The sequence below is a fragment of the Heliangelus exortis genome, chromosome 17, assembly GCF_036169615.1.
Source record: "Heliangelus exortis chromosome 17, bHelExo1.hap1, whole genome shotgun sequence".
NCBI lineage: Eukaryota > Metazoa > Chordata > Aves > Apodiformes > Trochilidae > Heliangelus > Heliangelus exortis.
This window is the reverse complement of record NC_092438.1, coordinates 250764-267524: the sequence shown is the minus strand read 5'-3', so window position 1 is coordinate 267524 and position 16761 is coordinate 250764. Positions and strand designations below refer to the sequence as shown.

At 48.2% G+C, this 16761-nt stretch overlaps 1 protein-coding gene across 1 annotated transcript in view; it reads right to left on the bottom strand.

Annotated features, from left to right (window-relative positions):
* The window catches only part of LOC139803945 (ankyrin repeat domain-containing protein 7-like), a 226787-nt gene that overhangs the window by 196193 nt on the left and 13833 nt on the right, over window positions 1-16761 (bottom strand). The window lies entirely within an intron of this gene.

The window sequence follows — 16761 nt, the reverse complement described above, 5'->3', positions numbered from 1 at the left end:
CTCAGAGCTATTGCTGTTTCTCTCTCTCTTTGTCTCCACATCTTTCCCTCCCTCTCCTCTCCTGGCCTTATTGTCCCTCTCTCTCCTGCAGCCTCTCCCCTTTCCTGCCCCTCCCCTCACCCTTTCCCCTCTCTCCTGCTCCCTCTCCCACCCCTCTGTCACTCCCCTCTCCTGGGGCCTTTTCTGTCTCTCTCAGGCCCCTGGCCCGCCCCTGGCCCACTCTCTGTCCATCCCCCCTCTCTCCTCCTTCCCGCCCTTCTCCTCTCTCTCTCCCTCCCTCCCTCCCTCCCTCCCTCTCCCCCTCTTTGCCCCCTTCCCCTCCATCTCTTTCCCGCTCCTCACCACTCTTTTTCCTGCCTTCTCTCCCTGCCCAGATCCCCTTCCTCCTGCTCCCCCTCCCAGCTGGGCGGGGGCCGGGGCAGCCCCGGGGTCGGGCGGGCTCAGGCAGCAGGAGAGGAGGAGAGCCCCGGGGCATGCTGGGAGCTGTAGTCCCGGGGCATGCTGGGAGCTGTAGTCCCGGGGCATGCAGGGGGCTGCCCGGCGGCCATCTTGGTTCCCGGGCCATGCTGGCAGCTGGCATTTCCCCACTCTCCCCATCCCGCAGCCGGGGAAAAACTCCGGGAGGGCGGCATGGATGAGCCAGCAGCTCGTAAAAGCCCTCAAAATGAAGGAGGAAGCATGCAGAGGGGGGATGCAAGGGCAGGTACCCTAGGAGGAGTAGACAGGTGGTTGGAGCAGCTGGGGAGCAGGGCAGGAGAGCCACATCCATCCCAGGTAGAACTTAATCTTGCCAGGGGTGGAAAGAGGAATAAGAAAAGCTTTGAGAGGTACCTCTCTCAGGTGGGCTGAGAGAGTTGGGGCTGTTCAGCCTGGAGAAGAGAAGGCTCTGGGGGGGCCTTAGAGATCCTTCCAGTCCATGAAGGGGCTACAGGAAAGCTGGGGAGGGGCTTTTCACCAGAGAGAGTAGTGACAGGACAAGGATTAATGGTTTTAAACTGAAAGGGGATAGATTTAGGTTAGATATTAGGAAAACCTTCTTCCTCATGAGAGTGGCAGGATACTGGAAGAGGTTGCCTAGAGAAGTTGTTGATGCCCTTCCGAGGAAGTGTTCAAGGCCAGGTTGGACGAGGCTTTGTGACACCTGGTCTAGTGAGAGATGTCCCTGCCCATGCAGGGGGTTGGGTCTTGATGATCTTTAAGGTCCCTTCCAACCCAAGCCATTGTATGATTCTCTGCCTCCTTAGGAGCTGTGTCCTGACTTCTCTGCAGTACTTGAAAAAGCTTGGGTTTTGTTATGGGCAGCTCAGCAGACACCAGTGAGACTCAGTGCCTGAGGCAAGTTGCCTTTAAATTCTCTCCTGGCTGATGCCCAGCAATGGGGCTAATTACAGCCATTAGTGGCTCATTTCAGGCTGGCTGCTCAAAAGCTGGGCTGCCTGTGGAAGGTCAGGCTGGTGCTGGGGCCTGCAGAGGATGTGTTTGCAGCAGGGAACTTTGAGATGATTTTCTGTCTAGCTTGGTGTGACACATGTGGCATGGTGACAGTTAACATTTGTGTTGACATTTTCCCCAGAGTGAGGGAAAAGATAGGTGTCCTGCCAGTAATTCCTGGTAGGCCAGGAGAATTCTAGATGTCCATTTCCCTCTAGTTATGGGTTAGACTTGTCTAGGGAAACACCCTGCACTTGTGCAATGGCAATGGAGCTTTTGCAGTGAGCTCTGTGCAGTCAGAGGAAGCTAGTTTGCCATTTGAAGATGACAAGTGAGAGAAAAGAACTGGGTTACACAAGAAGGGTTATTTTACCCTCTCTATCATAGAATCATAGAATTGGCTGGGTTGGAAGGGACCTCAGAGATCATCAAGTCCAACCCTTGATCCACTACCGCTACAGTTACTAGACCATGGCACTGAGTGCCACATCCAGTCTCTTTTTAAATATCTCCAGGGACGGAGAATCCACCACTTCCCTGGGCAGCCCATTCCAATGTCTGATCACCCTCTCAGTAAAGAAATTCTTTCTAATGTCCAACCTAAACCTCCCTCGGCACAACTTGAGACCGTGCCCTCTTGTCTTGCTGAGGGTTGCCTGGGAAAAGAGACCAACTCCTTTGAATTGGTTATGAAAAAGCCTCTCCAGGAGAAGAACTCTACCAGCTCTTTGTATGGCTCATAGAGGTGGGGGAGAGCTTCTCAGCTTCTCTCAGATACTTAAGGGACCATTGTCACCTGTAGTGGCAATGAATGAATGCTGAAGCTTAAACCAATGCAAGGTTTAAGGATTAAAGGAGGCTTTTCCTTTCCTTCAGCCCCCTTCCCCCTGTGAATTGGTTCGGCCCCTCCCCCCCCACCACCCCCCCAACCCCCCCGCAGGTGGTTCGGCCCCACCCACCGTTGCCCCTGGCAACTGCTGTTAGGGGCGACTCTGCCGTTGTGGCTCCTGTGCTGAGCTGTGCTGCGCTGTGTCTCTCCAGCTGCTCCTGGTTCAAGATCTGAACAGGTTGCACCTCGCTGCTGCCCACGGTCACCTGTCCTGGCTGAGGTTCTGGAACTCGTGGATCAAGATTTTGGGGCATCGACTGCCGTGACAGGGAGAATCGGTGAGGGGCTGCGGGCAGCATGCTCGGGTGGCCTGTGGGAGCATCCCCCCTGCAGAGTTTGTGTGGGATCCCCTTGGAGTTGATTGCTTGCAAAGCAAGATGTGCCCTGTCAGCTGGGAGGGGGAACTTGAGAGCTTTCCAGTGCCGGGAGCTGCTGGGTGGGCGCCAGTGCTCCTGGAGGTGCTGGGCTGCTGCTTGGCCCTGCTCTCCCTGCAGGGTTCTCTTGCAGCTGCTGAGGTCTCTCCTGCCCTGTGGGTGATGTGTGCGGGGTTGGAGCAGCAGCAGGAGCAGCAGGGTCCCCCGGGCTGGGTGGTGCCACAGCTTTGGTTCTTTCCTTGTCTGTCAGTGTTAAGCTCCCATATTTAATTCTCAGGACACCTCTCCATCTGGCATCTGCAAACGGCCACACAGAGGTCGTCACATTTCTAGTAAAGCACGGCAGCCAGTTGGATGCTGTTGATAATTTTGGGAGAACACCCCTGATGAAGGTGAGTGAGAGAAGTTCTGCTCTTGGAAGAGGGGCTTATTGAGTGTGCATGAAAGGAGAGGTGTCTGGCAGGACTCTTGTGCGCAGAGCTGTGCGGAAACACGCCTGTTGGATTTGGAGTGGAACAGGCACCTGTCAGGTCATCTTTGCAGGTGCTCTTCTTTGCCAGTGGTCAGAAGCTGGGCGAGCTGTGATGGAGTGAAATGTGAATTCTGGAAGTCCTTCATTTTTTTTTGTGTGTGTGTGTGTTGTTCCCAGGCAGTACAGCTCAGAGAACAAGACTGTGTGACTTTTGTGCTAGAGCAGGGTGCCGACCCAAATCTTGCAGACATCGATGGCAACACTGCCCTCCAGTTGGCCATCCTGGCTCGTAGTAAAAACCTCGTGGGGCAGTTAATCAAGCATGGTGCCAAACTGGGTGCCAAGAATAAGGTATATATAAATATTTCTTCAAGAAGTCCTTTCAGAAAGTTGCATCGATACTTCTTTTACAGATTTTTTTTTTTTTTACTTTGATTATTAAGATGATGCATTTCTCTGACTTTTCAGAAGGGCAGTACCCCACTAACTCTTGCTATCACTGAAGAACACGAGGAGATATTAGAAGATCTCCTGAAAGCAGGAGCTGATGTGCATGCTCGAGATGAGCAGGAGAAGGAGGGGGTGCAGGAAGAAGGAGGGGGTCCAGGAGGAGGAGGTGGTCAAGGAAGAGGAAGGGATCCAGGAAGAGAAGGGGATTCAGAAGGAGGAGGGGGTCCAGGAATAAGAGGGTATCCAGGAATAGGAGAGGTTCCAGGAAGAAGGAGGGGGTCCAGAAGGAGGAGAGGGTCAAAGAATAAGAGGGGGTCCAAGAATAGGAGGGGATCCAGGATTAGGAGGGGGTCCAGGAACGCAAAGACTTTGGTTTGCTCCTTGAGTGTTTATCCAAATGTGTTCATTGTAAAGGAATGGGGAAAATACTTCTTCCGAGAGCAAGTTGGAATGAAAATAATGACTGTGTCTGTGTCAAATGATCCATGGCATTGCATGTTTTGAATCTTTCAGAACCCCACTCATGATTGCTGCTTCTGTTGGGGAGATGTATTTGGTCAAAGTTCTCCTTTCTCACGGAGCCAATTGTCGCAGCGAGGGAAGACTCGGACACTCAATATGAGTTATCAGCAAGCTTCATTTATTGATTATAGCACACTATATTTTTGCAGTCCTTAATAAGCTAATACATATTCTGTAATCTAACCACCCTATTGGATATTATTCTAAATGTCAACCCCACCTTAAGTTCCTTGGTTATCTACATCCTTCTGTTACATTCTTTAGCTAACCACAAGTCCCTTTTGTTGTATAATGGCTACAGTCAAGGACATAGTGCCCATACGAGGTGGTAGTTAGCAACATTCATGCAACATCGGCAGATCAGACTAGCTGAGTTTGATGTTTCCCAAGAACTTCTTCAGCCATCTGCAACATGTCTACATGGCCCTTGTCACACAACCAATCCTCCACAGCCAATATTTCCCATGAAGACAAAGATGGGAGGATAGATGTGGATTATGCTGATCTCAATGGCCATTTACGGTAAACTTTGAACTTTATGATTAGAATGCGGTGTGGTCTCTTCCAATAAACCTCTTCCAATGTCATTTTCACACCTTGAAGTCTCTCTTCCCTATGGATTTGCAGATTTGCTCCTCATCCCACGTGATCTGTCTCTTCCTTTTCCACTAAACCTCTTCCAGTCTTATTTTCACACCTTGAAGTCTCTCTTCCCTTTTCCCATTTTATCTTCCTTTGGGAGGGTGGAAGGGGGGTGGGGGGGGTGGTACCAGAGCAATTCTGTTACCTGGGCTTTTTTTTTTTTTTGGTTAGCACTGAGATTCTCTCAGGTGGTTCTCTGTGCCTAGAAGGCAGGCTGAAAAAATGTTCTGAGCAGGAGTTAATAACTTGGAAGGTGGGAATGTTTATTTATAGGGTGAACGTGACTGCGGGGAATGCTGGAGTGAGTTCTGTGTGTATTACCAATACAAATACTGAGGAGTTTATGAATTTTTGAAAACATTTGCGGGGGGGGGGGATAATAAATTGGTGTTAACTGTGGTGCCAGCACGTGGTTCTTTTTACCAACTCTATTTCCTCTCTTTCTCTGTGCAGTGTAAGTCACTAGCTGGCAAAACTGGAGGACACAGAAGAAGCTCCTGCAGGGGATGCACTTCGATCTCCTGAGCAGGCAGGAGCTGCTCCAATTTTTTGGGGTGCACCTGCTGTGGACGGAAGAGGTAGGATCCTTATCTATGGAGGAGCTCAAGAGGAAAATGATGTTACCTTTTCGTGAGGTGGTTTGTATTGTCAGCACTGACTGTGCTCCCTGGTGACTTCAGTGCAGGCATCAGGAGGAGCAGCACAAGAAGCTTTGTGAAGTTGCTGATTTGTTACTTTTTGGCCTTGTCAGGCTGTTGTGATTTGTGTGCTCCACGTCTACTGCCAGGATTCTGTCCCATAGAATTAATTTTTTAATATAAATGAACTCTAGATTGGAACCTGTTCTTCTTTTAGTTTTTTTAAGTGTGTTATATCAGAACTCTGTGGCAAATGGGCAGCAGAGAGTGTTGAGGGAGCATTTCTTGGCATTAACAGTGCAGTCTGGCTGGCACTGCAAAGCGCATCATGAGAGTCCCTTTGCTGTGCTGCAGTAACAGAGGGTTAGGGGGTAAGCTGGGGTGATCCTGAGAGACTTTCTGAGGTCCTCTGAAGTGTATGTTTTGGGGAGGAGTCCTTGTGCCACATCCATTCCATGTGCTTGTGGTCAAATCAAGAGAAGCAGCACTCCCTCCTGCTCTGAGGCAGGCCCTCTCCTACATCGTCCCGATCCTAGTCGCAGTAGCCTTCCTAACCCTGGTAGAACGAAAAGTACTAAGCTACACACAAGCCCGCAAAGGACCCAACATTGTAGGCCCATTCGGACTTCTCCAGCCAATAGCGGAGGGGGTAAAACTATTTATCAAAGAACCAATCCACCTATCAACATCCTCCCCCCTCCTATTTATCGCAACCCCAATGCTTGCCCTCCTGGGAGGGTTGTAAATGGAAATGTGGGGTAAATTGGAAATGTGGGTTTTTTTTTCTATTCCATTCCATAAACCAGGTGTGCAGAAAATGAAAAAGTGTAAAGAGGAGCAGATGTGGCAGCAGCAAGAAGTAAGAGCCAGAGACTGATGAAAAATTCAAAGCCAAAATCCAGATGATTTTATTTACAGAAAGTACAAAAAAAAGAAGGGGAGGGGAGTAGGAAGTGAAAAGGAAAGGGAAGGGGGAGAGGGGGGAAAGGGGAGGGGGAGAGGGGGGAAAGGGGAGGGGGAGAGGGGGGAAAGGGGAGGGGGAGAGGGGGGAAAGGGGAGGGGGAGAGGGGGGAAAGGGGAGGGGGAGAGGGGGGAAAGGGGAGGGGGAGAGGGGGGAAAGGGGAGGGGGAGAGGGGGGAAAGGGGAGGGGGAGAGGGGGGAAAGGGGAGGGGGAGAGGGGGGAAAGGGGAGGGGGAGAGGGGGGAAAGGGGAGGGGGAGAGGGGGGAAAGGGGAGGGGGAGAGGGGGGAAAGGGGAGGGGGAGAGGGGGGAAAGGGGAGGGGGAGAGGGGGGAAAGGGGAGGGGGAGAGGGGGGAAAGGGGAGGGGGAGAGGGGGGAAAGGGGAGGGGGAGAGGGGGGAAAGGGGAGGGGGAGAGGGGGGAAAGGGGAGGGGGAGAGGGGGGAAAGGGGAGGGGGAGAGGGGGGAAAGGGGAGGGGGAGAGGGGGGAAAGGGGAGGGGGAGAGGGGGGAAAGGGGAGGGGGAGAGGGGGGAAAGGGGAGGGGGAGAGGGGGGAAAGGGGAGGGGGAGAGGGGGGAAAGGGGAGGGGGAGAGGGGGGAAAGGGGAGGGGGAGAGGGGGGAAAGGGGAGGGGGTAGGGCGGGAAAGGGGGTAGGGCGGGAAAGGGGGTAGGGCGGGAAAGGGGGTAGGGCGGGAAAGGGGGTAGGGCGGGAAAGGGGGTAGGGCGGGAAAGGGGGTAGGGCGGGAAAGGGGGTAGGGCGGGAAAGGGGAGGATGGCAAAGGGGAGGGGGACTACGCATCAAAAAAATACCAGGGAAGGGCAACAGGGCTGTCATCCATCCAACCAACTAAGAACATTTATTCAGACTGACAGAAACATCTTTTCATGTCTTCTAATCCATCACAAGATATGGAATCAGCTCCCAAGGATGTAATTTAAAGTTCATCAGTGTCTGGCAAGAAAAGAGATAAGATTCTTCGTGTTACTTTTACAGGAGAGAGGGGCAAAGAGGTCACTGTCAGAACATTATGGCTACGAAGCCAGAGCTGAACACTCTCTGTGGTTAAAAGCAGACAGCAACAGAAGGAAATTGGCTCAGGGGCTTCCTGCTTTCAAACAGCACCGGTCACTCCAAAGCTGTGACTCTGGAGTAATCATCACAAAATAGGTGCAACTCCTCCTGGGACATCAGGCCTCACATCACAGAACAGGTTTGATGCCACGGATGACAAACATTCAACTCCCCTGACGATTGCCTGAACACTACTGAGTGAGCTTTCCCTAAAGAAAGGATAACTTTTGATTAGCCTCTTCTTGCCTATTCAAATAAAAAGACTGCAACAGAGGAGCTACAAACACAAGCAATGAGCAAGGGACAGCAAAGACCAAAAACTGACAGCAGAGGGTGTGTGTTATGGGTCAGTGCTGAAGGCAGCCACTGGACAAGGGAGGAGAAGTGATGGCTGAAGTCTGAAACTCTGTGTAAGGGCTCCTTTTATGTTTGTGATTGAGGATTAACTCCAGTGAAAGGTGACTTCAGATTAAGCCAAGTGTATCTGTGTGGAGGAAATAGGTAAGATTCCTTTCTGATGGGTTTTGTTTTGGGTTTTTTTTTTTCAGGCAGCTGTTTAAAGCTCTACAAAGCATTTTGTAAGCAGAAAGTTTCCACGTTCAAGTAAGTGTAAAGCTAGCGGAAAAAAACCCTGTGCTTAGCACAGGAACTAAACAGATTTCAAGATGTTGTTTTCAAGAGGTAGGAGCAGTCATCTTTTTACTTTTACATAACACATTACCATGTCCAGGTTCTTCAGAGGCAAATTCATCCAGTTCCCACCTGTACTAGAATTATACAGAAAACACACCATTAACATTGTGCAATATTAAACTTCTAAAACATTCTTCAAATCCACACAAAAACAGGCAGTAACTCCAAGGGCCAAAGAAGTGAGGCCATAAACCAGCAGAGTGGAGGGAAGGGCCCCCTCTGCAGGACTAAAGGGAGAGCAGTGACCAAATTCACAGCTCCTCCAGGAGAACCCCTCTACAAACCCAAATGCCTCCTACACACAGTGGATCTCCCACACTGAAGTATGAAGTGAGATTTGTTGCAGATTTATTTATTGTAGTCATACATCCTAGGTAAGAAAATTTTATTTAAAGCTTAGCTGGGAACATCCTATGGCATCATCTTTGGTTTCTGGGCACTCTTGGAAAACAGCACTCAAAACCCAAACTTTTCACCCCTAGCACACCTAGATGTTGTGTTGGGATGAGGAGGAGTTACACCATGAGTAATCCCTGCAAATGAGTTGTAAGTGAGGATGGGATTTCAAAATGTCTACCTTGGCTGCAGAAGAGGAAATCCTGTTCATCAATAATTCTGCTCCTATGGGTGAACTGGGATGCCTCCTACTGGACTTGGACTTCTGTTCAGAACCAGGATGTCCCAGGTGAGTTGAGTGGTAAACTGGATTTGCAGCCACTGATGGGAAGTGTGTTCTTCCACCTTCCACGAAGCTTTCTGTAGGCTTTTCCTATTTTTTTTTTTTTTTTTTTCCCATCAGTTCTGAAACATTCAGACACAAAGAATTATCTCTGGTAGGAATAGATTAGGAATGACCAAACCCATTTGACCTGAAGGGTTCTGGGGAGCCTACATCATAGGAGCCAAACCTGCAAGAGTTACCAAGACTTGGGATTGCTCAGCACTAAAGCTTCAAAGCAATCTGTGAACGGAGTTTGCTCTGGAATTTTGGGACAACTTCATCTACCTTGGTTTTAGCCTCTCCCAATTCCTTTTCCAAGCCAGGTTGGCTTCCTCCAGGTTCCTGCAGCGCCTCGTAGCAACTTCCAGTGAAGCTTCTGCCACAGACAGCTTTTTAATGTCACCTCTCTGACATTAAATGAAATGGTTAGATGAGCATGAAAAAAGTCATAAGGACATGAATTCTGTCTTTAACTTATTTGATTATTCAGTTACAACTGTCTTGAATTCAAAAAGTAGGAAACTTTTGCCTGCCACCAGCAGTCAGCCCCTCCAAACTCACGGAGCAGCTAATGGAGGTTTCTGTTTTCTAATACATAAAAAAATATTATAGTATAGATAATATTATACTTTTTGAACAATACACCAGCATACACTGAATCATGTTATTTTTTTTAACCAAACCCAAAGCAACCTGTTTGATGCAAGAGCCACAGGTTGACTGCAGATACTACTCTGGTGACTAAAGGCATGACTTTGTATGAGATGGTTCTTGGGTCTCTTTCTGCATTCTACAAAGAATTAAATTAATACATTAAATTAATAATTAAATTAAGACATTAAATTAATACCAAGTTAATTTTAGAGTAACAACTTTCATAAATCTGGACAGTCCCTCCTTTCCTCCAGCCACCCACCCAACTACCATCTCCCAAAGGAACCTGGTGTTTTGGCACTAGGAATACAAAGTTTTTCCCAGGGTAAAACCATTGACAGCACTCCTGGAGTTCTTCCCCCTCTTCCCTTTTACAGAAACTGAAAAAATGAAGAATAAGGTGGTTATATCTGACACATGCAGGTATTCACCTCACTCAAACACCCCAGGGTTGAGAGGAAGAAAGAAATGGAATTTTAAAGCACTGTGCACATCACTATTCACAGACAAACAGCGTCTAACAGGACTAGTTCCTGTTTTCCAGAAAATAAAAATTAACAAAATGGGTACAGCAACTTTTAAAACTTTGCTGTGCCTGGGACTGGTGGAATTTGCAGAAAAAAACTTTAACATTCTAATCAGTCTTCTGACAAGTTAATTAGCCTAACACAGCCACACAGAAGAAATTTAAATATTGCTGCACATCACAAAATAGAGAAGAGAAAGCTTAGTGGCTGAAATTGACTTTTTTGAGGAACAGGCAGGTCCCAAAAGACAGAATGCAGAAATGAACAGCAAAACACTGCTTAGAGCCTTCAAATATGCAAAAAGTGTGTCCTTTACCTCCCTTTTTTTTTAGTTTTTCAGCCTCATAGTTTAAGACTTCTTCTCTTAAACCAGCACACTTGGCCTTTAATTCCTTGTTCATCTTTTCCAGCATGGAAACTTGCTTTTCAGCAGAGTTTGTGGAAAGTGTCATTAAAGCACCCCTGTGCAGCAGCTGATGGAATAAATGGCTTTCCCTCTGGAGCTGGGCCAGTGCCTCCTGTGTGGACAGGATCACAGAATCATTAATGCTGGAAAAAAACCTCTAGGATCCTCCAGTCCAGCTGGGAAACCAACACCACTAAACCATGTCCCCAAAGTCAGAATAATGTGCTCCCCTCTCCCCTGAGGTGTTACACAGGACTCCAGACCCCTCTGCCCAGCCCTGCCCCAGATAATCCAACAGGATGCCTGCCCTATTCCCCTCATAAATACCCTAAGAAAAAAGTCTTTTCAAACACTTCTTAGCATGGCCCAACACACATGTTTTGCAGATGCAGGGAAAGCATCAAAGGTCACCAAATTCCAAGGTTTCTTGCATGAGCTTTCTCTTACAAAGAGGAAGACCAAGTATGTTTAATCACACACATCAGCCTTTTACAGACAAATCTTCTTTACTTCAAGATGTATTTTGTATGGGGGAAAAAAATGCATTTGACTGCATTGTTTGCAGGAACAACACAGCCCAGCTGGAAATAAAGCAGCAGAACAGGAAATACCCAGCATTGTGGAAACGATTTTTCCCCACCCTAAGAAAACTGTACCCAACTTCAGACAGCAACACCACCTTCCTCTGCACGACTCTGCCATCACCAGTAGTCACTTTCTGCTCATTTTCTTTACCTTATTGTAAAATTTACTCTATAATTACTCTCAATTTACTCTATAATTTTACTTAGCAGTCCGGACTCTAATTCAAAACATTTGGCTTCACATACCTGCACCCCAGAGTTGTCAGTGGCTTCCTTTAGGCTTTTTTTTTTTTTTTTTTTTTTGCTGGTGATGACACATGGAAAGTTCACCTCCAGGGAAAACCACAGTCTTCTTCCAAGGATTTTTCCAGCAATGGAGAGCAGAGTTATAGCTCAGTAGTGTGAGCAGTTTGACTTTTCTCCTTTCTTCTTCTACAGGGTGATGACTGCAGCGTGGTGTTTTCACCAAAGCTGTTTCTCACTGGATCTTTTGGAAGACAGTGAAATTTTAGAGGTTCTCTTCTCTTTGTCAACAATTCTTGGAACTCTCAGGTGTTTTCCTCAAAGCAATCTTTGGTTTTCTTTGAGGAGCACCCTGGGGATTCTTCAGAGATTGCAGAATGCTCTTTTTAATGTGCTTCCAGAGCACTTCAGGAGAGAGAGCTATGGGATGATCTAAAAGCCCAGCTTGAAGGTTTACCGGGAAGCTGTTTCTCACTGTACCTTTTGGAAGACAGTGAAATTTGAGAGCTTCTTTTCTTTGTCAACACTTCTGGGATCTCTTGGGTGAGATCCCAATCTTTGATTTTCTTTGAGGAGAACCCTGGGGATTCTTCAGAGGACTGCAGGATGCTCTTGTTAATGTGCTGCCAAAGCACTTCAGGAGAGGGATCTATGGGATGATCTAAAAGCCCAGCTTGAAGGTTTACCGGGAAGCTGTTTCTCACTGTACCTTTTGGAAGATGGTTCACTTTGAGCCTCCTCCCTGGGATGCCACCCCTCTTAGGTTTGGGCTTCAAGCAGAGGGGTAAGTCTGCATAGCACAAGGCAGTGGTCTGTAGGACATTCTGCACCAGGCACCGCTCGGCTAGGACGGACACGGCCAACATTTCTCTGGCGCACTAAGACACAGTCAGTGAGGTGTCAGTGCTTGGATCCAGGATGCTTCCAGGTTGTCTTCAGGCTGTCTTTCTGCTGGAAGAGAGTGTTGGTGATGGTGAGCTGCTACTCAGCACAAAACTCCAGCAGGAGACATCTATTGTCATTACAGTTTCCAACACCGTGCTTGCCCAGGACTCCTTTCCAGGCTTCATAGTTCTTTCCTACTGCGGTGTTGAAGTCACCAAGGATTATGATCTTAGCATCTGCAGGAACCTTTTGGGTGAGGCAGTGCAGGTGGGTGTAGAATTTGATTTTTTTCTGCATGGTCAGCCTGGAGGGTTGGGGCACACATACTGAGGAGAACAACATGGTGCTTGTTGTGGAGTGGGAGGCGTAAGGAAAAGATGAGACCCCCAATGAGCGGTCGGCAGATTTTCAAGTTTGGAGGCCTGGAATATCCATGAATAAAAAGCATAATCCTCAGCTGTCAGCCCAGCAGTGTCTTCATGGGAAACATCAGCACTGTAATGAAGGAGAACTTTGATCAAATGAAGATTCCTACCAGCAGCAGCAATCATGGGTGGGGTTCTGAAGGATTCAAAACATTCTATGAAAGGGATCATTTTACACAGACTCTGTCATGATTTTCATTCCTGCTTGCTCTCAGAAAAAAGGTCCACAGGACCACACCCCATTAACTTGTGCAAAGGAATAAAGAGAAAAAAAGAATCTTGTTTCCCACTAATTCGTTCCATTCATATCTCTGTGGTTCTCATCCATGCCTGAGGAAAGAGAAAAGGGTGGAAATAAAGCCAGCACACTGATTTCTGGAAAAGAGAATGAAGGGCCAGGCAAAATACAGACCCTTTGGGGAATAGAACTTGCCTGCACTGTTCTCCTTCCCCCCACCTCCCTGGAAAAGATATCCCAACAAGCTATCCCAAACCTCCCCCTGAGCAGGTACTTCTCATCTCACTGCACATCTCTTCATATTGGGCTCCCTGGCAGCACTCACCTTCCCAAGAACTCTTTTTCAGAAAGCAATGTTGACTGACTGCCTCCCCACCCAGGGTGCTTGAGCACAGAGTGAGCTGCACCCTGTGAGACTCTGGGAGATGATACTCAGAGGCTGGGAGCTCAACTCCACAACAGCACTGGCACTCCTGACACAGCCACTCTCACAACCAAGAACTTTCTGAAGATCACAACTGGCAAGGAGGGGTAAACCAGCCTACTCCTAGAGTTTCAACAAGTTCCACTCTAACAGGTGAAATCCATGCACTCTCACCCCACAGAGCCTTCACTGCCACAGAAGCCACAGCAGGACAAATACATCAGGGCTGAAAGTAATCTGCAGCAGTCATTCTTTCCATTGGACCAAATAGCAACTGCAACATTCTTGCAGCCTTAGGGTTTCTATCACGAAGTTGGAACCAAAACCCAAAAGCATCAAGAGACAGAACATTGCCAGTATAAGATTCCACCCAACATTAAACAGTACTTGGCTACAAACCTTGTACCTGGCTGCAGGGAAAAGGGACTATTGATTATTAAGGAGACGAATAAGAAAGAAAAATGGCCTTCAGTTCCAAGGTCTTCTTCAGGGAGAAAGAAAAACATGTAAATGAAGCAAGTTAAAACATCAACAGTGCCAAGACTCCTGTGACACAAGAGTGCAGATGGAAAACAAAATCAGAAAAGGAACAGAAACAGACCATATGGTTTGGAACTACAAACGAACTGGAACAGCCCTGCTCATGGATTCTCTTCAGCAGAAGTAAAGAACAGGATTTCAAAATGCTTACCCATGCCTCATAGGCTGCAACCCTGTTTCTTCTTCTTCTAATGCACTTCTCATGGAGTGCAGTATTGGCTTTCTGTAGTTCATTAAGACAGAGGGAGGGCTAAAGGAACCTTCCTCACAAATACGCCATCTCAGGTTTACAGATATAATGCTGACCAGATGCAGAAGAGGAAGTTTTGGAGGAAAACACACAAGAAAAAAAGTCATCCCTTAAAACACTGCAAAAAGCACGTACCCACCTTTTCAGTGTTTTGTAGGCATCTTCTCTTTTTCACTTCCTCCAGATACAGCTTTTCATATTTTTGCTTTAGAACAATGCTCTCCCTCAGGGTCCTTTCACTGTCCAACTCCTGTTCAAGGTCTCCAATTCTGCAGAGCAGTAGCTTTCTCTCTGAATTCATCGTTGTCATGGGCTCTGCTCTGTTCCACTCTGTCCTGGGAAGCTGCCTGCTCCTGAAGCAAGTAACCCACTTTTACCCACCACAAAGAAAAAGGGAACTCTCCCACCCCTCAGCTGAACCTGCCCAGTGTCAAGGGCACCGATTTCCTCCCTGAGGCACCTGAGCCTCCTCACTCCCCTCAGCAACCCAGGCAGAACCCCGGAGCTACCACAGGCAAGAATTCTTCTCCCTCAGAAAGAATCCCTCCCTCTCAGCACTGTTATTCATCAAAGCTTCTAAAGAAGGAACACTGTCTCTGTAGGAGAGAGCAGAGAGAAAAGGGTTCCTCAAGGAAGGAGTCGTCCCCCCACCACCACTTTGGTGGCTTCTGTTCTCAGAACTGATGGGTGATGTTTCTCACCTCTGCATGCAGCTGCTGTTTGGGCTTCTCCAGTTGTTCCTGGTTCCTCCCCAGGATGGACATCTCTGCTCACTGAGCCTGAGTTTGGTTTTCTCCCTGCACGCCTGCCTCAGGCTTTGCCTCCAGCTTCCAAAAAAGTTCATCAAGCTCTAGACAGAGACAAAAAACAAACAAACAGAAAAGAAAAGGAACTCAGCAGGATATAAGAGAAGTCAATCTATGAAAAATTGGTAAAGGGCTGGGCACCAGGACTGTATTTGACAATTTGACAAACATCTGCTGACTCAGTACCAAAATCAGAGTGAAACCAAGGGCTTCCTTTTAAAAAAAGAACAGCTGTCACATCATTTCTGATAGGATTCCTCAGGTTCCCAGCCCTTCTCAGTTCTCCTGCAGCAGGTCACACACCAAGAGGCACCAAACTGATAGCATTTCACCCACAGGCCTACCTGGAAAAGCACTGGGACTATTCTGCTGGGAGATGCTCGTGTGCCCATGGGAAGTCGAACACACCCATACCTGCCCACCCACCTTCTGGTTTCAGCACAAACACCACATCTCATGCTTTAGAGGAATTTTTACACACTGTCAGCACAGTCAAGCTTCATTATGGAACTGACAAACACACAATCTATTTTTTCTCTACACTGAGAAATTTTTAAATAGTGGTTCAGAACATGGCCTTTACTGAAGGAGGAAGATGTATTCTGTAGAAGATGTAGGCGAAAGCTGCAGTTTATTTTAAAAATGTGCAGGAAATATCAGCCTTTCTTTAGGCCCCCATGCTCAACTACAGCTCTGTCCTTCTCTTCCCCCCCTCCAGAAGCAGACTTTTTCTGTATCCATTGAACATCAGACTTGATATCCTGTCAGTCATTAAAAGGGGAGGAAACTGGCACGGTGGAAACTTGAAAGAGGCTCTAACAGAAGGAAGAAGCTTCACTTATTTGAGAGGACAGGAGACAGCAGATATATGCTTGAGCATAGGAGGTTCCATATAAATACGAGGAGAATTTTTTTCCCTGTGAGGGTGACAGAGCACTGGCACAGGCTGCCCAGGGAGGCTGTGGAGTCTCCTTCCCTGGAGACATTCAAACCCCACCTGGATCTGTTCCTATGTGACCTCCTGCAGGTGACCCTGCTCTGGCAGGGGGTTGGACTCCATCATCTTTTGAGGTCCCATCCAACCCTAAACTTTCTCTGATTCTATTTAAATCTGCCTCAATGTAATGACCTTCCCTGTCATTCAAAATAACTCTTCCAAGAGCAACACAAAAACTTGACAAACTTTTGCACTAATCATGAGCCCCAGCAAAGGCAGGTGACTTTTCTTTCATGCTACTCAGCAGCAATAACCGCCTCAAAAGCACTTTTGGGAACTCTGCTTCTGGGTCCCCAGGACAAGGGAAAGGTGGGCTGAGACAGCCACTAGTGAGCAACAAGTTCAACAACATTTTCTGCATCACCTCACTGCACCGTGCCCAGGGAAGCAATGACACCATTTACAAAAGCAAAACCTGAACTTTCTCCAGCTCAAGTCATGCCTAAGATGGGGATTGAGGGTGGCCTTGGGCAAAGCGAGCTTCATACAGTTCTTCTGAGTGATGGTGGCATTCCATATGGTGGCCTGGACTGGGTCTCACTGCTCTCAGCCCTGACACTCACCCATGGACACCATATCCTGGCAGGAATGCAGATCTGCCTGTCCCCAGGGGCTGCCCTGGGGATCTGCACCTTTGGCTCATCCCCATGGCTCTCTGCTACCAGAGCTCTGCTGCTCTTCTTGGGGAGGGCGTGTGGGACTGCTCCTGCCCCTGGAGCTCATGGACCCTGACAGCCTTGTGGGGACTCTTCCCATCTCCCTGCCTCTACACAACAGCAGCCCTTCAGGTGCCTTGCAGAGACTGCTTTGCACATCACCTTTTCATCTTGACCCATCAGGAGAACTGCTTTGCTATTGGGCACACAACAGGATCTACAGGCAGGACCTGCACCTCATGTTCTCCCCACGGCAGCTGCACTA